Source organism: Notothenia rossii (genome assembly GCF_949606895.1).
Source record: "Notothenia rossii genome assembly, chromosome: 2".
NCBI lineage: Eukaryota > Metazoa > Chordata > Actinopteri > Perciformes > Nototheniidae > Notothenia > Notothenia rossii.
The window spans coordinates 40457898-40478708 of record NC_136904.1 but is presented as its reverse complement, the minus strand read 5'-3'; the positions used below and the strand labels follow the sequence as shown (position 1 = coordinate 40478708).

Genomic DNA, 20811 nt, shown 5'->3' with positions numbered 1-20811 from the left:
AGAGTCTGAAACTGCTGGACACTCTCCGTTACTTTTAGATGACCTCAATATCTATGCAAATGAATAAAAGAGAACATGTAAGCATATTATGTAAGACAACAGAACAATGTGACCTTATAAAAGAAGAAACCAAGATATTTAGGATCAGAAATGTGGCCTCTGCTCAACATTGTTATTCTGCTAATGATCCAAATTTTTTTGAAATGTAACATTAATCTGATTAGGTCTTTTTGTATGGAACTGTAAAGGGATATGGTTACTTTTTTTGTATCCTGATTATGTGATCCTGTTATACTGTATGTGATGCACATCCCACCTTAGCGTACTTGTTTAGTTTCCATATATTGCTGTTTGACAAAACTTCTGACTACACAAATATATACAAATTTCTATTCTATGCATCTTTTAGTTTTTTACTGTAGGAAAGTATGCACAAAATAATACTGTCTGAATCAAACCAAACACTGTTTTTTTTTTTTAGAACAAATGTAGCAACAATCTTTTTCATAACGTTCGCACTAGGGATGTCATCGAGAACCACATTTCGGTAAGTTGACACTTCCTCTAAATAAAAGACTGAAAGACTTTGCAGTATAAGCTGTGAAGCATTACATACATTATTACATCGTCAAATAAAGCATGTGATTTCCTTTTGAAGAAAACCCTTTCATTTGGGCTTGCAAGAGTTATTTCAAAATAGTTTAATAAGTGTTTGAGCTTTTGCTACTACCCTTTTCAAAGGAAGCTTTATTAGTTTCAGAAAACTTTTAATAGAAATACTTGGTTGTTTTTCCATAAGTCTGCTTTTGAGTGAATGCATCCATTTGAAATATTTAGGCATGCACCCTTGAAAAATGATTCCTGTTATTGCATATAAAGCCTTAGAAACATGTATTTCTAAAGCCATTGCAATGAAAAATTATTCGTAAGCCGTTGTAACCGACAACGAGTAAATGGAAGAACTGCTTTAATGTCTTAAAGGTCCCATGTCATGGCCATTTCTACTGATCATAATTCCATTGTTGAGGTCTACTAAAATAGATGTATACTGTGCAATTTTCCAAACTCACATTGGTTTCTCATACAGCATCTCTGTAAAGTATGTGTATTCACCGGTATTCACTCTGCCCTAAACGGCTTGTTTGAGCTCCTGCCCACCCCCCCCCCCCCCTACCTGTGAGCCCAGTGTGCTCAGATTGGTCAGCCACCAGAGAGTGGTAGCCCATTCGCTTCGCCTAGCATGTCTACCTCTCGGTAGCGTCGTCGTTGTTTATCTCGGTTTATCTCGGTAGCTCGGTTAGGAACGCCAACTATAATGTACTGAACGTTGGGTAAATCACCCGGAGTATACTGTCTGAGTATTTTGTGTGTGAATGAAGACATTCTCCTGCAATGAGAAAAATGTAAGGCAATCTGCTGACATTGTAGTTGATATATGTAAACGCTAGCAACTTCGTTGGCCCAGTTAGCACTATTTTGAACTGAACCACCTGAGATTCCAACAGTATGCTTGGCTGGCAGAGGGTGCGTCATAGCTCTGGGCATGGCTACTGGGTATCCAGACGTCACGATGCCCAGGAAGAACATGACAGGGTGTACTTTGAGGGTTTTTGACCGTTTACATGCATAAAAACCTTCATAACACACGAGGGGACGGGTAATAACCGGAAAAGCATGACATGGGATCTTTAAAAGTTCTTAGATGGGGAAATATTTCTTAAAGTTCTTCTGATTTTCCAATTGATTCTCCTCCTTACAGTAAGTGAAGTCAGATACAGCATGCTTGAATGAGACACTTTTACCTCATTCACATCAACGCAACTCCGGTTCAAGCCCCGTGCTAGAGCTTTTCAGGTTCAGAACCGGTTCTTCGGTTTAGCTCCGGCTCTTTTCACACTGCCCAGAGTCCGACTGGTGCTGCGTCATTGCGTCATCGTTTGCGTCATGACGTAACTGTTTGCGTGCCTGCTTCATAAAGCCAAACTGCGCGGAAACCCCTCACAGCTGACACCGACAACAACAAAAATGGCCGATTGTGCTCCAGCTTCCTCTGTACCTCTTCAGAAGACCATTTTCCCAGTAGGTAGCTAATCTCTTCAGTGGACCACTGCTGCTTGTTAAGTTTCTCCATCGTTGTGTACAAACTGGATAAAACGCCAGCTTTTTGTTGTTGTTCAGGAGTTGATTATTATTATTATTATCTACAATATTCCTTATTAGATGTATTCTTAATTTGGTACATGTACTAATTATTTACCAGTTATGATCTTTATAATACTATTTAGATTCTAATGTGAACAGTGAAGTCATATATTACAGTATTTTATTGTTAGTTATAGAGTTTTTTTCTTTTTTACTTGAATGTGATTTTGAAGTATAAAATGCAAAAACCTACATATAAATAAAATACAATAAAATAATCATTTTATGTAAGATGTAAGTGCCGAATATGCATATTGTACTTGAATGGAACATTTAAAAAATCCTAACTGTAGCGGGAGAAACTTAAAGAAATAAAACAGAAACTCAACTCAAGTTTCCTATGGCCTGCTTGTTTCAGCCTGATAAAATAACATATGCCTCCTGGAGCACTAATCCCACCACCACCTCTGTCTCCATTATTTACCAGACCACCAGGAGCCAAATCACCCAGTGCCAGTGAAAATACACATTACAAATAAACAATAAGCAAGAAAATAAATGTTTACTATTTAATAATATAAAGCAATATATAGCTCCAACTTTAACCAATACGCTAGTCATTGTGCGAGCTCCCAATTGAGTTGTGAATTTAAGCTAGTGTGTAAATCAGGCTCTGATACTAGCCAGTGCCTCCCAATCTATGTACCTCACTGCACATCACAGGCAGCTCCTATGATCTCTCTGTTAAAGGTGAAGAAGCTGCATTTTTTTACCATATAGTTGTAGGCTTACTCAAAACGAAGAGTGAATGTGAAGATATAAAAGCCTGCATGACAGGAAATATCTGATTTTCGAGATGGTCCACAGTTGGAGGGAACATGTTCTGCATCCCACCCCCCTCCCTCCCTGTGACTATACTCTAGCAACTGTTAGCACCCCCGACCACCAACTCCAACACCTCGAGCCAGCTTCCCATTTCCGTACCATCGACCCAGATAAGTGAGAGTGAAGACTATTGTTTAGACCAGCAGCCTGTGTAATTTCACCATTAGTCTCATTCAAAGACAACCAGCCTCAGGACAGCGTGTGTATGTGTGCCACCGCTGGATGTACTAGTGTCTAAGACAGAGTAATAAGACACCCCCACCAAGAACCCCCGGGGACGTAGAACTGAAGTAAGATGAAAAGAAAAATGAAGCAAGAAATAGACAAAGAAAGCTAAGGAAGGAAGGAAAGGAAGGGGAAGAAATAAGAGCCAAGGGATAAAACAAAACAAAAAGTTATAAACAAACAGGGAAGAACAAGTACGGGTGGATGGGTAGAAGAGTAATGGGGGAGAAATATAAAATGGGGCACCTCAAAACCATTATGTTTACATACTGGTGTCAGGATACGCTCTAACCCACACCACTCAGAATTGCCGCTGGGTGTTTGGCGTCTTAGAGAAATGGGAGATTCTGCATTGCACCATGCTTCCTCACTCTGTTAAAGGCGCTGCTTGGACACAACTGTTGACTCACACACAATATTTCCCTCTGGCTAAGTAGTATGTAGGTGCCATGGGAAATTGTGATGGATTGCGTGCGGCTTACATATACACACAAACAAACAACCAGGCAGGCAGTGAACAGGGATGGACAGAGCTTAGGCGACCTTCTGGGGTTTAGTGGCTCCTTGGTCGTTTTGCAGCTTCCAGTAGCCCAGGGATTTGATTTAATAAAGGGATTTGTGAGCAGGCAATGGGAGCTGGGCGGGGGGAAGGAGGGAAGAAGTGAAGGAGGAGAAGACGGCAGGACAAATGGAGGAATGGGAATGATGGTGAGGATGACGGCAGTTATGATAATGATGTATGATGCTGTGCTAATGGTGGTCACTGTGTTGACTGGAATAACGATGAGGATTATTACAATGACAAAAGACACTATGATAATGATGCTGATGGTGATTCAGCAAATGGTGGAAGATATGGGTGGAAATAATGCATGCAGTTTTCATAATGATGAAAAATGACATGGTGATTATGATGGAAACTAAAGATTCCATGCACACATATTACCCCATTCTCTGGATTTCTTTTCCTTTTGTTTTTTTGTTTAGTAAGACTACTAAACATGAAAAAGGCACCCAGTCACGTTAAGTAGCTAGTTTCCTTTGACCTTCGCATGTTTCAAACATGGCCCATATGTGCAACTCTCATGGTCCCATTTCCCAAATTGGGAAGTTGTTCATCCGACTCCCGACTTACATGCTTCAATCGTAGTCGGGAAACATTATGGACCCAACAATAACGGAGTGATTTTTTGTGTCCAGAGTGTTAAGATGATGAGCAAAAGAAACATGTACAAAAAACGTGTACAAAGTTTTTCCCAAAATTCCGAGTTGTTATTACGAATTCTATGGAGCTAAATCCGGTCCAAAGTTTTGATCATTTGAAGACATGTAATGGATTCGTAAATATTTTTGTGATATTTGAGTCCCTTTTCTCAGTTTCAAATCGTATCTTTTTGCTTTCAGATTATTTGTTTTGCTTCAGATTTTTCGAACTGATGTTGCGTGGGGGGCAAGCTTTAATTGAGAGGGGCTTGGAAGCATGAGTAACAGGCCCTTCCTCAGTCATGTGGCCAGCAGGAATGGTAGTAGGTACCGCGAGACAAACTGCGGGAAAAATATTGGCAGGCAAAAATATATAATTTAAACAAAAAAACAATATTTTCGGAATCTGAAAGCATAACATCTGCAACGTAACAGTTTTTAGAAATATTTGGTCCGAGTTTAGCTCCATTGAGGCATTCACTTAATATTTTCGAGTCAGGAACTTTTATCCGATTATCCTGACACTATATGAATGCAGCACAACTGTCTAGCTTGCAATGTTAAGAAAATATTATTTAAGTTTGTGTACCTACCAGATGACCCAGATCAACCTTCACCAAGTATCATGAAAACCGGGCTGGTAGTATTTATTGGGTAACAGATAAACAAATCGGGTCAGAAACCTAACCTCCTTGGCAAGGTTATAACATATACATAAGCATTGCAATGGGGAAATCATCTGTTTTCCTTCCTCTAAATCCCTGGAAAGTGGACTTAATGGCAGCCATGAGGGTGTTTTTAGGACACTATTAGTGGGAGGTTCAGACAGCATGTCATTTCATCTTCGGCTGCAATCATTGTTCTTATCCCGGCAACTGGGACCTTCCATCAGCCTGTGAGCTGTTGGACAAGAACAAATTGGATACTAATCCCAAAAAATGACTGACACACTCCCACACACAGTCTCTCATGGTCCCTATCAAATACAAAAATAAGCATAAGTTTATAAGCAAAACATATCTGCATAGATTCAAGCAGCTGTGCTTTACTTGTAGATGTGTTACCTAATTCACCACATACAAACAACCTTGTAAATCTTTTTATATTATATAAATGAATGGGATTTAGCATTAACGACACTGTCCCATGTGTAATACCAGGAACGTACACAGGTACGGGCTAATGTTGCCCAGGCAACAGCCCGTTTGCCATTTTTGTCTGACCTGCCCCTCTGGAGAGTGTTTTTTGTTTGTTTTATATATGTATATATATATATATATATATATATATTATTATATATATATATATATATATATATTTTGGCCGAATCAACATTATAAGCCCACAATTTGTATTGTAGCGTCTCACTGCGGGAAAAACACCTTGTCAGCCCTAAGTCACGTGACTTTGTTTACAATCTGACAGCTGGAAGCAAAGGAAAGCCCTCCGGCCTCATATGGCTATGGTGATCATCCCAAATGCCTGCTTGGCGTTAGAGCATAGGGGACAAACCAGGGGACTTTATTTCCTCTTGACACCGTCGGTTGATTAAAAAAAACAAAACACCTAAATATGTTATTGTGCTTCTGTCTTTCTGTGTCTTTTACTCTGTAAACTCCCTCAACGGGGCGCTCGCTCTCTTTTCTTGATCGCCCTCTCACAGGAGAACACTTCACTGTCCCGCTTCATTGTAGGATTTCCGCCATGTCTCTACTTCAGTTTGACCATCTCTGTTATTAAGTTATGGAATACTAAATAAATAAGTAATTAGATACCTTAACATTACTGTGCTCATAAAGAATGATAAGAATAAGAATAATGCCTATTGAACTGGGAGGCCCTTTTTCCAGTTTAGAGCAATAGCCGCTCCAAATGTCTGGGTAACACTTTAAGGTAAGGATACATGAATCATCATGAATTCTTAATGCATGAAAAAGCATGAATTAATTCATGTAGTACTCATGAACTATCAGTAATGTACAGGTATTAATGAGATCTCATCCATGACTTAATGCAGGAGCAATAACTTAATTAATGCATCAACTAAAGTAACTCAATCATCATGACTTCTGAGTTATTAATGATGTTCATGTGTTCTTCATATAGATCTGCAGTTAAAGTGACAGGCCAAAAAACTGATCAGTCACAGCAATTCCAAATGTTGTAATCATGATTAACTAAGCATTATTTTGTCATTACTTCATCATGTTTGTGCCCCTTCAAATAAAGTGGTGACCTGTTCGGTCGGTCGGTCACTGCAGTGCATGTAGTCTGTTGAATTCAAACTGTTGACCCCAACCCTGTTCAGTGTGTTGACCATTAATCATGTTATTTATCAGTGTAAACGGTGGAACAGGAACCTTAGTTGATACATTAATTAAGGTATTGCTCCTGCATTAAGTCATGTATGAGATACCATTAATACCCGTACATTACTGATAGTTCATGAGTACTACATGAATGAATTCATGCATTAAGTCATGCATGAATTAATGATGATTCATGTACCCTTACCGGAAAGCGTTACCCACATACTCTCAGTAATGTTGCCTTATAATACTGCTTACTACGGAGCCCTAGGGGACATGGAGAAGAAAAAAAAAATGTTTTTAACAAAAAATAAATAAAAAGGTTTTGCGAGATCTCGCAAAACCCCGTTGCAGTTTGTAAACGGTCCCTAAGCACTCCTCTCCCTCCTCCAGTTGTAGATTGTGACCAAATATTGATGTGTAGCTCGGATGACGGCGCGTATCGAACTGTTCTGATAAAAACGACTCTGTAGCTCGTTGTCTACCTTGCTATGATTTGTAAAGTCATGTTATTTGTATTTTTACAACGTTATGTTCATGAGTTATTGATCCGCGAAATTCAAATCTGTCAATAACTCAGCTCAGAGGGACGTGTCACGTCGCTCTGATTGTTCTTTTGAGGTGTCTTCACCTATGTGAAACCCTTTATACAGTCTATGTGTGAAACCCGTGCCTATCGCCAAGCACTAATGTTATATCGTTATATTTAAGGCCAAGCTCAAAGTAAAATCGATGATGTGTTGCCGTAGCAGCCGAACTGACTAGGAAGTACAGTGAGCTAAATGAAAAGTTTTGCGAGATCTCGCAAAGGGGTTTTGCGAGATCTCGCAAAAAATATTGCGAGATCTCGCAAAGGTTTTGCGAAATCTCGCAAAAAATTATTATTATTATTTTTTTCAAATTATTATTTTGTTCTTCTCCTTGTCCCCTAGGGGGCTCCGTAGCTTACAGCACAGTCATTACTTTAAAAAGAAGAAATGAAATGAGCCATTATGGATTGGTAATCTCCAAGTATTAAAAGTGAAGCAAACACAGAAGTGCCCTAAATTTGCATTTTCATAGGACCAGCAGTAGGGCTGTCGTCATTTGGATTCTAAATCCAAAATCAATCGAGATTAGCTTTTTCACATCTAAATCAAGAGCAGAACTGGCTATTCAAACAATATTTGCTGGCCTACTTGCGCTTGTTGGAACAAAATAAAACACTTACAGGGACACGCACACACATAGAGACCCAATACATTTTACTGGAACATGTGATGAAATAAAAAAAAAGTTAAAGATCTAGTAGTGTTATGTAATTGAAGCTATGCTTCAGTATGTTTTTTTTTTGTGTCAAATACGTTACTTACATACATGATTAAATTCCTACCATATTGAGTGTTGTAAACTCGGTAACAAACTATGATGGTTAGATCTTGATATCATTTAATTTCAAAGAATGTCAATGACAGTTTGCAGGGAATAAAACTAATTGTATTTTGGGCGTGTCTAGATTGTGACTGACAGGTCCACTTCTTATGGTCATTATCCTGTAATGGACACTTTAGCCCCAGTGACCCCTGCTGATCTTAAGTATTTGTAAGCTCAGATTTGCGCGCCATTAATAAAGTGCCAGTGATCCATCACAGGCGAGGGCAATTATTTAATTAGCTCCACTCACCAAGCACTACAGCACATACAGTATCATTGGATCAGCAAAGGCAATACGATGAAGATAAAAGTCAATGATTATATAAAGCAATCACAAATCCATTGTTTTAATATTTAGCATTGACTAATAATGAAAAACGAAGAAGATGGTCATGCCTCTTGGGTAGAGTGTTATGCAAATACACATCCACTAGGCTTCATGTTATCTGTAGACTGAATTACACAAGCTTGATTAAATTATCATGGCCACAAAGAATGGGTGTCAGGTTGGTGGAGTTATGCAAAACATTAAGGATATGAAAAAGTATATTTAATTGATAGAATGTAAAAATAAAAAAATGGTGAGATGTTTTCAGCAGTGTGTCACAGGAAACTGTCCAATTTCTCTTAATCGGTCCAACAACTATTATTTAGTTGCTGACATTTTTGCCATTGTTTAGTGTCTGTGCCTGCAATGCAATGGCTGGTTAAGTCATTTGATATTCTTCCATGCCAGTTAGTGGCAGTAGGTTGCACATTAAGGACCTTGTTAATTTAAGACAGTAGAGTTTGAACAGAGATGGATAAATATTTGGCTCTGAACTCGGTCCTGGACAAAATGGTAACCCAGTTGGAGAGGCAAGTATGAATGGTGGTCAAGAGTAAGAGAACAGGTGAGCTCGAAGCAATACAGCAAAAGTTATATTTCGTTTACTTTTAACAGGGATTCGACCAGACCGACTCCGTTATGCTCGGTGTCCGGGCAAAAGCTATCCAACAGTGCCATGGTCCCATACAAACCTAAACGTCATCTCCAAACAAACACTGTTAACATGGACTATTGCTACTACTACTACTGCTTAAAGCTCACCTATTATGCAGTGGCGAACCGTCAGGGCCTTCAAGGTATTCAGAGAATACCCAGGAACACAAAAAATCAATTTAATTATATAAATAAAATGTATATAAAATGAATAAATTAGAATCGTATCTGTGTTGTTGATCTGTAATATTACAGTGTTAAGTTGATTTGTTGTGTGTGTCTAAGGTCCAGTTGTGATAGACACGGTTAACCACTGCTATTATGCTATATTTGAACAATATATTATAGGGCCATATCTATACAAAACATGTCTCTGAAGTGTTTTGCTCAAAATTCCAAACAGACATTGTAGCCATGTCTCAATCCCCTCTATTTCAGCCCTGTTACTAAAGTGCTGATTCTGGGTCAGTAGCCATGGGGCCACGCCCCCTTTGGAGCACACATGCTGCAGAGAGAGAGAGAAGCAGATTCCCAGCTAAATGCTGCCGCGATTAAATGCCAGCCCACATTTTGATATTAAGTCATGACTACTGCAAATATTGATCAGCTCCGTTGTGCAGGTTTGACCCTGAGGGACTAGTCATTAAAGGTCTCCTATTATGCTATTTTTAGGCATATCTTATGGGTCTCAGATATATAAAAATATATAAAAAAACATGTCTATGATGTGTTTTGCTCAAAATACCAAACATATCATGCATTTTAGACATCCCTCATATCCCTCTGTTTAGCCCTGTTAGAGAAACGCTGATTCTGGCTTGAGAAAAGAAAAGAGGAGGGGAAGCTTGTGCCTGCTCAGAATTCTACAAGATACAGCTAAATGCTGCCGTGATTAAATGCCATATCCAAACCACATCAAGGATTATTTCTGAAACAGTATGGAGCTCAAATGCTTTTTCTCTTGCAGGTTTACTCCAAGGTGAGTCCTTTTTTTATTTCCTGCTTTTTAAACATACTCTCTCCAGTACAGATTAGCTCTGAGTGTTAGCGATGCTTGCTAATGTAAACAAAGACCATATTACGTCCAAAAAAGTCGGGCATTGTTTCTCATAGGGGCGTGGGTGTAAAGCCCGCCCACATTTTCGATATTACGTCATATTGGCAGCAAATCTGGATCAGCTCCTTTGCACCCCCGTTTTTAGAGATTTGAGTTCGGAGGAAAAGAGGGAGGGTTTGGTTTCCTGACACTTTGTGAGTTCCCTGACACACCAGGGACACATATTTATGTATGAAGGACATCAAAAAATGCATTTTGCATGAGGTCCCCTTTCAATTATTGTTATATATGCTGTATTAGGCCACAATGTGTCATTTACTAACTTTTTGGGTTGTTAAATGTATCACAGGTCCAAAAAGGTTGAAAAACACTGGTTTAGAAGATGAAATGTGCATCCGTAAAAACTCTTACACACACACACACACACACACACACACACACACACACACACACACACACACACACACACACACACACACACACACACACACACACACACACACACACACACACACACACACACACACACACACACACACACACACACACACACACACACACACCTGAGAAGAGGTTCAATCATACAGTTGCAAGAAAAAGTATGTACCCTTTGGAACTACCTGGATTTCTATTTGGATTTCTGCATAAATTGGTCATAAAATGTGTTCTGATCTTCATCTAAGTCACAACAATAGACAAACACAGTCTGCTTAAGCTAAAACCACACAAACAATTTAATTTTTTTATTGAACACACCATGTAAACATTCACAGTGCAGGGTGGAAAAAGTATGTGAACCCTTGGATTTAATAACTGGTTGACCCTCCTTTGGCAGCAATAACCTCAACCAAACGTTTCCTATAGTTGCATATCAGACCTGCACAACGGTCAGGAGGAATTTTGGACCATTCCTCTTTACAAAACTGTTTCAGTTCAGCAATATTCTTGGGATGTCTGGTGTGAATCGCTCTCTTGAGGTCATGCCACAGCATCTCAATTGGGTTGAGGTCAGGACTCTGACTGGGCCACTCCAGAAGGCGTATTTTCTTCTGTTGAAGCCATTCTGTTGTTGATTTACTTCTGTGCTTTGGGTCGTTGTCCTGTTGCATCAACCATCTTCTGTTGAGCTTCAATTGGTGGACAAATGGCCTTAAGTTCTCCAGCAAAATGTCTTGATAAACTTGAGAATTCATTTTTCCGTCGATGATGGCAATCTGTCCAGGCCCTGAGGCAGCAAAGCAGCCCCAAACCATGATGCTCCCTCCACCATACTTCACAGTTGGGATGAGGTTTTGATGTTGGTGTGCTGTGCCTTTTTTTCTCCACACAAAGCGTTGTGTGTTCCTTCCAAACAACTCAACTTTGGTTTCATCTGTCCACAGAATATTTTGACATCCAGGTGCTCTTTTGCAAACTTGAAACGTACAGCAATGTTTTTTCTGGACAGCAGTGGCTTCCTCCGTTTTATGACCAACTTATGCAGAAATCCAGGTAATTCCAAAGGGCTCACATACTTTTTCTTGCAACTGTACATAATATGTAGGTGGGTGGACCATTATGGCCTCTTCTCTTTCTTTTCAAAATATTTTACTTTTTTCTCTCGCCAAAGCTTTCTTATACCAAACTTACTTTCACGGTGCCTTGTTAAGATTTTATCATCTCCGTACCCCAAATATGTGGGTTGGACACAAACTAAATGGAGTTTGTGTTACGCCATGTTTCACAGTTCATCAAAGGGCGTGATTAAAGGTAATGATGATTAAGGGTAGATGTAAACCCTGGTCTACTTGTTTAATCAGTTTTGTTCATTAATTTTAATAAACTGATTTACATAACCATCAAAACAGCCACTTGGTAATTACCATGTGGTAAACAAGCTAATCTAATCAAGAGGCTTCCTCAGATTTATCAAACTCTATTTATAAGTGCTCTTACTCATCCTGTGTTGCTGAAAAAACCTTTTTTTCCTTCTAATACCCCTAAAGCAGGGTGATTAACATTCGTTTTGTGCACCCACCAATGCAAATAAAACATTGTTTTCACCTATCTCTCATTCCCTCTGTCCATCCAACACTTGGTTCTTTAAAAGATACAAGTCTTGACAACTGCTGGCGAAAATTCTATAACATCTCGTTTAGATATTCTGTAAGTCTCGAAAAGAGTATTCTAATAACGGTAGTAACCTGCTGACCGTCTTCCCACCATCATTATCCTTTAAGTTGAAATGTAAACCTCCTTCCACACACTGATTCATGGTATTCACGGTATTATGTTTAAACGTTTTCACTGTAACAGGCAGACTCTTAGGTTTTTGGTGCCAGCCGAACACATTTTTGATGCCTCAGTTGAACCAAAGCGCTGCATATGTCAGAGTCCGGGGTGGAGCAACAACAGCTCACAGCAAGGGTGGAATTTTTTTTCTTTTTTCTCACAGTAGTAGCACCAGGATTGCTTGGTGGAGAGACAACCCACATAAACGTTATGCAACATTCACTATGTGTACGTGTGAAATAGTATGTATTACCATTTGCTATAATTGTGGTAGACACAAGGACCTACTCATTTAAAATATTTATGATGAATAATTGACATGCAGAATATCTGCCCTGTTAATTTTTGAGTTTTATATGTAGTAGAAAAATGTGTGAACTCATTCTTCCAAAGACAATACAAATACTATTTCAATTGTTTGTTTTTTCCATAAATGTTGTTACTGATTAGTCGAAATAGCTTTTGTGGCTAGGCTAACATATTCCATGTTGTATGAGAGAAACTTCACATCATTCAAACCTTTATTTACGAAGCTAGGTTGCTGAACATTGTCAATTAGAACTGGAAAAACTATACATTTACGGGGAAAAAAAGCGTCAAGGGACATTCATTTTGTGTGACATTCAGACAATGATTACTGCTCATAAGCGTCATAAGGAAACGCTAAGCTACACGCCAGTGGAGCACGAGCGAAAGTCGGCATACTATTAGCCATGTAACTCTGAAAAAGAGTATAACATTGTAGAAGTCGTGCTTGCAATTCAATTAGGCTTTGAGTTCAGTAGCAATATGAGCTATGCCCCAACTTTGTCCACCATTGGTGTTCGACATGTGTCCACTTGGGCTCTGCTCAGTGGAAAATGGTTCTAAGAGTTTGCATGTTAAACCAACTGAGAACTAAACTATCCCAGCACATAATTAGAACAGAACTTATTTCAGTGGAAAAGAGGTATGTGTGTGTGTGAGACACAGTACACACCACAATGCACTTTTGTGGGAGGAGGGTGGGGGGGCGCTGGTGTAATTGTTTTTGCGGCAAAGAAGAAGACAAGCTGACTGATTCCTTGTTAAAAAGTTGGAATGAGCTGGAAGAAACTGCAGATGGAGCTGTCTCTCACAGTGTGTCCACACGTGTGTGTGTGTGTGTGTGTGTGTGTGTGTGTGTGTGTGTGTGTGTGTGTGTGTGTGTGTGTGTGTGTGTGTGTTTTACAGGGCTCTGGTTGACTCTTCCCATTACCAGTTAAAACCATTCCCAAAGCTCTCCACTCTTTTCCAGTGCTAATTTTGAACATGCACTTGTTTTTTGTTCACCATATGGGTTGCATTCAATTTGCAAACAAATAAATCCTTTTCTCCCTTTTATACTGTTCAGAAAATACTGAATGTTCCTTCTATATCAGAGTAGCACATGATAACCGTCCTTACGTAGCTGTGTACGTAGCCGAATGTATGACTACATGGATGATGCTCATGAGACACTGTGTTGAAGCTATGATAGCTATGTTCCTAAGATTGGCATGATTGCACAGCCCCTAGAAAATGGGCATATATATGACTGTCATGTTTATTGCTTACGCAGGCCTTAGCTAATCTTAACTAATGTCAGAATACTGCTTTGAACCAGTATTCTTCCATGACTTGTTGACTGTAACTCCCTCTCTTGTATATAAGCATATCAAGGACTCTACTCTGCAAACTATTTGTCCCACGCAGCTCTGTGTGTAATGACTACTTCCATTCTTGCAAGGATAATAAATACAAATATCCTGATTTTGAAGACCAAGCCGGTGACGAGTGATATTTTCTAACATATACCAACCCTAGAAAAAAAACGTAGACCTACGACAAGTTATTTTCCATAAGTGAATAATAATATGCACGTCAACCTGTGATTCGGATCAACTCCAGAATCCTTAGCCCATGCTTTGCCCTTTCATTAAGCTTCATGAACATCGGGTCAGGGGTTTATCATTATCAAACTGACACCAGAACCATCAGAAAACATAGTCTTCTTAGCAGATGTCCTAATCCTTTTTATAAAACTATAGCCAAGCATACACATTATATTAATACAATATATTTTTGCTGCTTTTCTCAGTAGCACTAACCATGAAAACCCTTGAGTACTACCATCATGCAACCAGATCCTATTCAAATAATTCCTTGAAAGATTTGGGTGTGTACAGAGCAAAGAAGTGAGTTTTACTGATTTACAACAAAGGGAATTGAACTTGGGCCATCAGTTTGCACAGACTACTTTACGAGCAGTTTTGTATCTCTTGATTGGGGTTCAACTGTGGACTTGCATCTTTTTTTTTTCATGTCACTATGCAGCTGTGATGACAGACCATATCATTTTGAGTAGAGAGCAAGTCAAATGACACTTTATTCTCCCTGCTCCATTCCATAGGCTTTATGTTATGTAAATGATGTAGTCCATTTAACCAGTCTATCTTCGTTCCTACCCTCACCTATGGTCATGAAGGATGAGTCGCGAAATGGGTCGCAAATACAAGCGGTCTAAATGGGTTTTCTCCGGAGGGTCGCTGGCTTCTCTGGCGTCCTGCAGGGTGTTTAAGGAGCGTCTGAGGCGGATGGGACTGGGCATTAAAATGAATCTTCTCTTTTTAGATCGACCCATCTATCTGTCTATTGTTTCTGTCAAAGAAAAGACATTCAAATGTTCTCCCTGTCAATTTAAGGAGACACACTGTGTCTGTTAATATTAATATCAAGCCCAAACACTACGCGTACAAATAGGCATCTATACTCTCCATTGCCAGAACAAGAAAGGAGGATTTTGCCTGGTCTGAGCTTCAGTGATCTGTTTCGCGCATGCTCTCAATATTTTCCTGCTAACCTTTTCCTTGCTGTTTTTAAGTTTCAAATAATTCATTTGAATGGTCAGGCAATTGTGGAGTGTATGAGCATACGATTACACAATATCAATTCAATTATTACAGCACGAGTAAGAAGAGGAAAAAAATACCAAATGCAGCAGTTTCCCCATGTCCTATACTGCACTTTGTTTTAAAGGGGCAGCCTGATTGATGTGACTATCCATTGGTATGGGTTACTCTCTCTTTCACTCTGGTTCTCACTGCTGCTCTCCTCATACCTCTCAACTCCATCTGTTCCTCCTTATCCCCTCTGACATACTGTATATCCTGTGTCCAGCAAGCCTCTCGTAATTATACCTCTTTCTAGTAGGCACTCAGCTTTTCTCATGTCTCCAAGTTGTATATATTTTTATGATTATGTGCTCTTCTTATAACAAATATCCGGTTCAAAAAGAACATTTATTGAAAGCTTTGTGAAAAGGCACTATTGTACACAAATCGATCAGTATCCTGAGAATACAAGAACTCACTATCAAAATGCATGGGGGAATACATAGAGTTACGAATTACTGTTTACTGGAAGTAATTTATAGAGCATATACTTCATAAAGTAGAGTTAAAATCCAAAGTGTAACAATAGCATGCTAACCTGCTGTTATTAGCATCAGAGCATTGTCAGCAGTAGGCTATAGCACATCTGGGGCCTCATGTACGCCGTGCGTAGGATTGACGTGGGAAGGTTGCTTACGTAGTAGAAATCCGAAAAATAGGTCCATACATTTTCCGCCACTTTCCGATTCACCAAACATTGCGTACCGGCGAGGAAAGTGCGTATGGCACTTCCTACGCCGGTTTCCCTTTATAAATCACAACCGACTCGAAATGCAGTGCAGCTTTTGCGGGCTTCACGTAACGCCCATGTTTGCCTCTAAATAGTCAAAGAAACGCCCTTTCATTCATTCATTTTGACTGACTGCATGGAGAAGATCGCAGGAAATCACGACAGCTAAAAAAAACTTCTCACATCGTGTCAGATTTTGGTTATTTTGGGGAGGTCGAGATAAATCATATTGTTTGGTGGATGCAGTTTGAACCAGAGTAGCAGCATGGAGGTCGGATCTTCACCAAAATAAATAAATAAGTGGTCCGAAAAAGGTTCATGACAAAGAAATACACATAGCCTTCCTCAGGCAGTGTGTTTGTATCGGGGACAGGAGACCCCCCCTTGATGAGAAACTGTAAGAAATGATCGGGGGATCCCTCCGGAGTGGAGTCTTGACGACTGGATCTGAATTATGTTTTTGTATTTGGCGGTTTGTGTCCCAGCTGTCGATCAGCTGTGCGCATCGTCTCCACTGCAGCCTGTGCATCTCAAACCCCCCTCCGCAGCAACTCTATATCCACCAGTTAAAGGAAATACAACTAATGTGTTGTGTTATATTAGCTGTAGAATTTACCACATATGGTGCTCTTAGTTTCCATACCTCCTGTGTTTTACGAGCGACTTATCAAGTCTTGGCAAACGGCATAAAACACGATTAAACATGTGTTAAACATAAAACCATGCTCGTATCTATAACCTATAGAAATGCAAAACGGCGTTAGTTTAGACGTAATTCTGTCCTCCTGCTTACCGCATCATTTATGAGAAAACATTTAATAACATTAACACATGCTTTTCGAGGTGGTTTTAAATAACATATCCGTATTTATTTATTTCTCCCAGTGATGTTTTTGTGTGCACTGAGGAGTCTCAAACAGGCGTTTGTTAAATCATTTTAACATTGGCTTTAATCAATGTTTGAAAATGAATTCTTCATATATGCTAAATGAGAAGTAACATTTTATTTATGGTATTATTTCCACATATTTCTCTCCATTCTTCCTTCTGCCGTACGCCCTTTTTTGAGCGTATATCCCTTTATAAATGAGGCCCCTGATCTCCTTTCTCACTTTATCCAATGCAAAATAGTTAAACACAGATACATGTTTAGATGATCCTAAGTTAAAGTCACCATTCCCATTGGTTATGTATTAATTTACTTCATTTCAGGAGTATACCCAGGTCTAAGATCCCAAATGTTGGTAATAAACACAGATTTAATTGGACAAGTTGCTTGAAAAATGCAATCATTTACTTAATAACATGACCTGTTATATTAATAATAAAGTTATACAACCAAGCTCACTAATATGACTTTAATGTAAGAGTTCCATGCTCATGAGGCTGCAAGTTCACCCTCTATGCAACTCTGAACAAAACCAGCTGACCCCTGAATGTAGGCTAATTGGTTACGAACATTAGCAAACAAGCTAAAAAGATACAACACGTAAATCAGACAGCTTTGAAGCTACCGGGAGCTAGAGTAACGATCTCCGCTCCCCTCCAGCTCTGGGATACTGTGTTCAGTGTTGACTTAAAGAGCAGGGAAAATGTGTTTTTGCCTTATCAGGTCAGATTGTTCGCCGTTATTTCCTTTGTGAGGCTTGGTAAATGAGGCAAAATGTTGTGCAATGGCTGCATATACTTTGGATTTTAGCCGTTGCAGACTCAATACATGCACAAAAACCTTCATAACACACTACAGGAAAGGGAAAAACCCAAAAAGCATAATACTGTCAGGATTCGGGAAAAGTTAGGACCCAAAGGCAGTATTAAAAAGGATAAGCGGGTTTTAAGGGGTAACAAAAAGCGAGCTTTATTTTAAAAAAGCCGATGACAAAAGAAAACAAGAAACAAACTTAACATTACCAAATCAGGGGAGCACGACTAAAGAATCTAGGATCATAAACTTCTGGGACAAACATGGAGCGTGACGTGAAGGGAAAGACTAAATACAAAGAAGGGTAATCACAGGACAAGACACAGCTGGCCAGGGGAGGCAGAAACACAAGGGCAACAGGTGAACACAATCAGACAATCAGACACAGGAGGGCAAACACAGTGGCCGTTTCTCAATCGCGAGTACACATGCTGCAGAGCAACTATTTCAAGTATACTAAATCATTAAGTGGCGCCGAAGGACTGTTTAAATGCATGTTAAATGCCCAGCATTCTGCGCCACTCTATGAGGTAGTGTACTTGAAATAGTTGCTCTGCAGCATGTGTACTCGCGATTGAGAAACGGCCAGAGACTGGAATCAACAGACAAGACAGGGGGTGAACACTTTTCAAAATAAAACAGGAAACCAGAGACAGACAAAACACAACACAGACAGGCCTCTGTAATTTTAAGTTGGTGAGAATTACATTCGTAGCAGCAGATAGAAATAAAAGAGACCAACCCTCTAGTAAAACAGAGTTACATAAATTATGTTACAGCAAAAGCTAATGACCTGCCCACCCGCAGACTCTTTAGTCATTTGGCTTATCTGTGAAAATTATAATCCACAGTAAAAGTAAGAGCTGTGTTTATTACTGGCATCAAGGCAGTGCTTGTTCACATTATTATGATTGATAGCTCAGATTTGTGTTTCTAGTAAGATTAATTCTGCCAATCGACTATGTTCATAAGAAGTGTATAAAGAGGTTTAGTAGTTACCTAATTTGCCACAATTCTTCTTCCAGGATAAAGACTCATTTTATTGTTTGTTTCAAGATTAATTAAAAGAAAAACTCACAAAATCAACTTGTCTGCCAGTTGTTTGCAGCTTACTGCCGCGTTTGTCTGCCAATTTATTTATTGTAGTCTAAATTCCACAAAAAACTTCAGTGTACTTTCAGCATCACTGGGTACAGACAAATACACAACATTTCTGACACTTCATATTATTAAGATTGACAATTTTGCTAGCACGGTACACTTCATCTTTTTGTTCTGTTAAAAAGGGAGAAAAACAGTGAGGAGTGTCATCACACAGAGAAGGAAATGATGTGAGTGAAGGGAAACAAAAAACAATTGCGAGGATTCTGAACAAACACATGAACAGCAAAGCAAACACTGTCAGTGTGCACATCAAATAAAGAGCAGCAATAACTCAAATATGTGTGCACTTCAATTCAGAGCGGAGACACACAGCAGCTTTTAAAAAATCTTCCAACGCTTCCCTGCCCATTCACTTTGAATGGGTTGACGTCACTTTGCCTCGCTTTTCGCCGAACTGCATTGTGGGGAAGCAAAGCGAAGATTTCCAGGATTTTCAGGATTCAAAAGTTGAGCAATGTTCAACTTTTGAAGCTGAGGTGGAAGCGTCAGCCAATCAAATCCCGTTTATGCAAATCTGACAGTACAAGCGCTAGCCAATCAAACCGTGTGTAAGCTGGGAGAGCCAGACCGCAGTTAATTTCCTCATATTCCAAACGAGAAATTACTGTGGCAAGTCACCCGGTTCTTTACGACCAGACTATTAACCGGGATACAAACCGGAGGAACCAGGCATGGAGGGAGGTGGCAGAGACAGTGGGTGAAACTGGTAGGTTTTTGCCTGTTTGGGGAGTTTATATCCAGTTTACTTCGTTTTAACATTGCTATTGCTTTGTATGTCGGGGCGGGAGATTCATGTGATTGGTTGTTGCTCGCGTTGCTCGCAAAAAATCCCCAAGCTTTCAGACACGCCCACCTCCAAGATTTTCAAGATTTATTTCAAAGCTGCTGTGTGGACAGGCCGTTAAGGTATGAGCACAGCATACTGTTTGTCTTCCACTTCCCACTGAGGACAAACCTACGGTGGCCAACAGGTACAGACAGGTTAGAACGTCCCAAAACATAAAAGTAAATATTAAAACACAAATGTGCCAAAACACATGCAAATGAAAATGCATCTCCACCAATTTGACACATGCGCAGCATTTAGAAAACATAGACCAACTGGACGAAAGATGCACTGCGTTTACTGTTATTGCTGCATAAACGAACGCTGCAAATACAAACCGCTGCAAGATGCTCAAATATGGACAGTAAAAAGTGATGCACACAGCTGGGAACAGAGCACTTGTTGACTTTCGGAGATTACAAAGTTGGCCACCTGTCACTGTTATAGGAAAGTTACCTAAAATGTAAGTTATACTGGCTTTTTTTTTAACAATGATCGAATGATTCCTTCTGATATAATTTCAGATCTGTAAGCTAGCCAGCACACCTAGCTAACCTAGTCATTTCAAATATACCAACAAAAGACTTATGACCCAAACTTACTGCATCACTTTTTAGTGTCACCTGGTTTCTATTTATTTTTGAGTTTTTTGCATCGTTTCTTTTATGCAGCACTTTTAGAGAATGCTTCATGTGTTGTCAAGTTTGTGAAGATGTTTCTTCATTTGCATGTGTTTTGGCACATTTGTGTTTTTATATTTGCATAGTTTTTGATACTGCAGCGCGTATCTCCTAATCAAAGTGTTTTGGGCCGTTGTAGCTTGTTTGCATAATGTCGGCCACCGTACAAACCAGATGACTTTGGACAAAACACCTTTTAAAAACCCACATTTCTAAATAAATAACGCTATTCTTTCCTTTTCTGTAATAAAATACAGCAATGTTTGTAAAG

The 20811-nt window shown here is 39.5% G+C and overlaps 1 protein-coding gene across 1 annotated transcript in view; it reads right to left on the bottom strand.

Annotated features, from left to right (window-relative positions):
• The window catches only part of LOC307030058 (neural-cadherin-like), a 597902-nt gene that overhangs the window by 489450 nt on the left and 87641 nt on the right, over positions 1–20811 (bottom strand).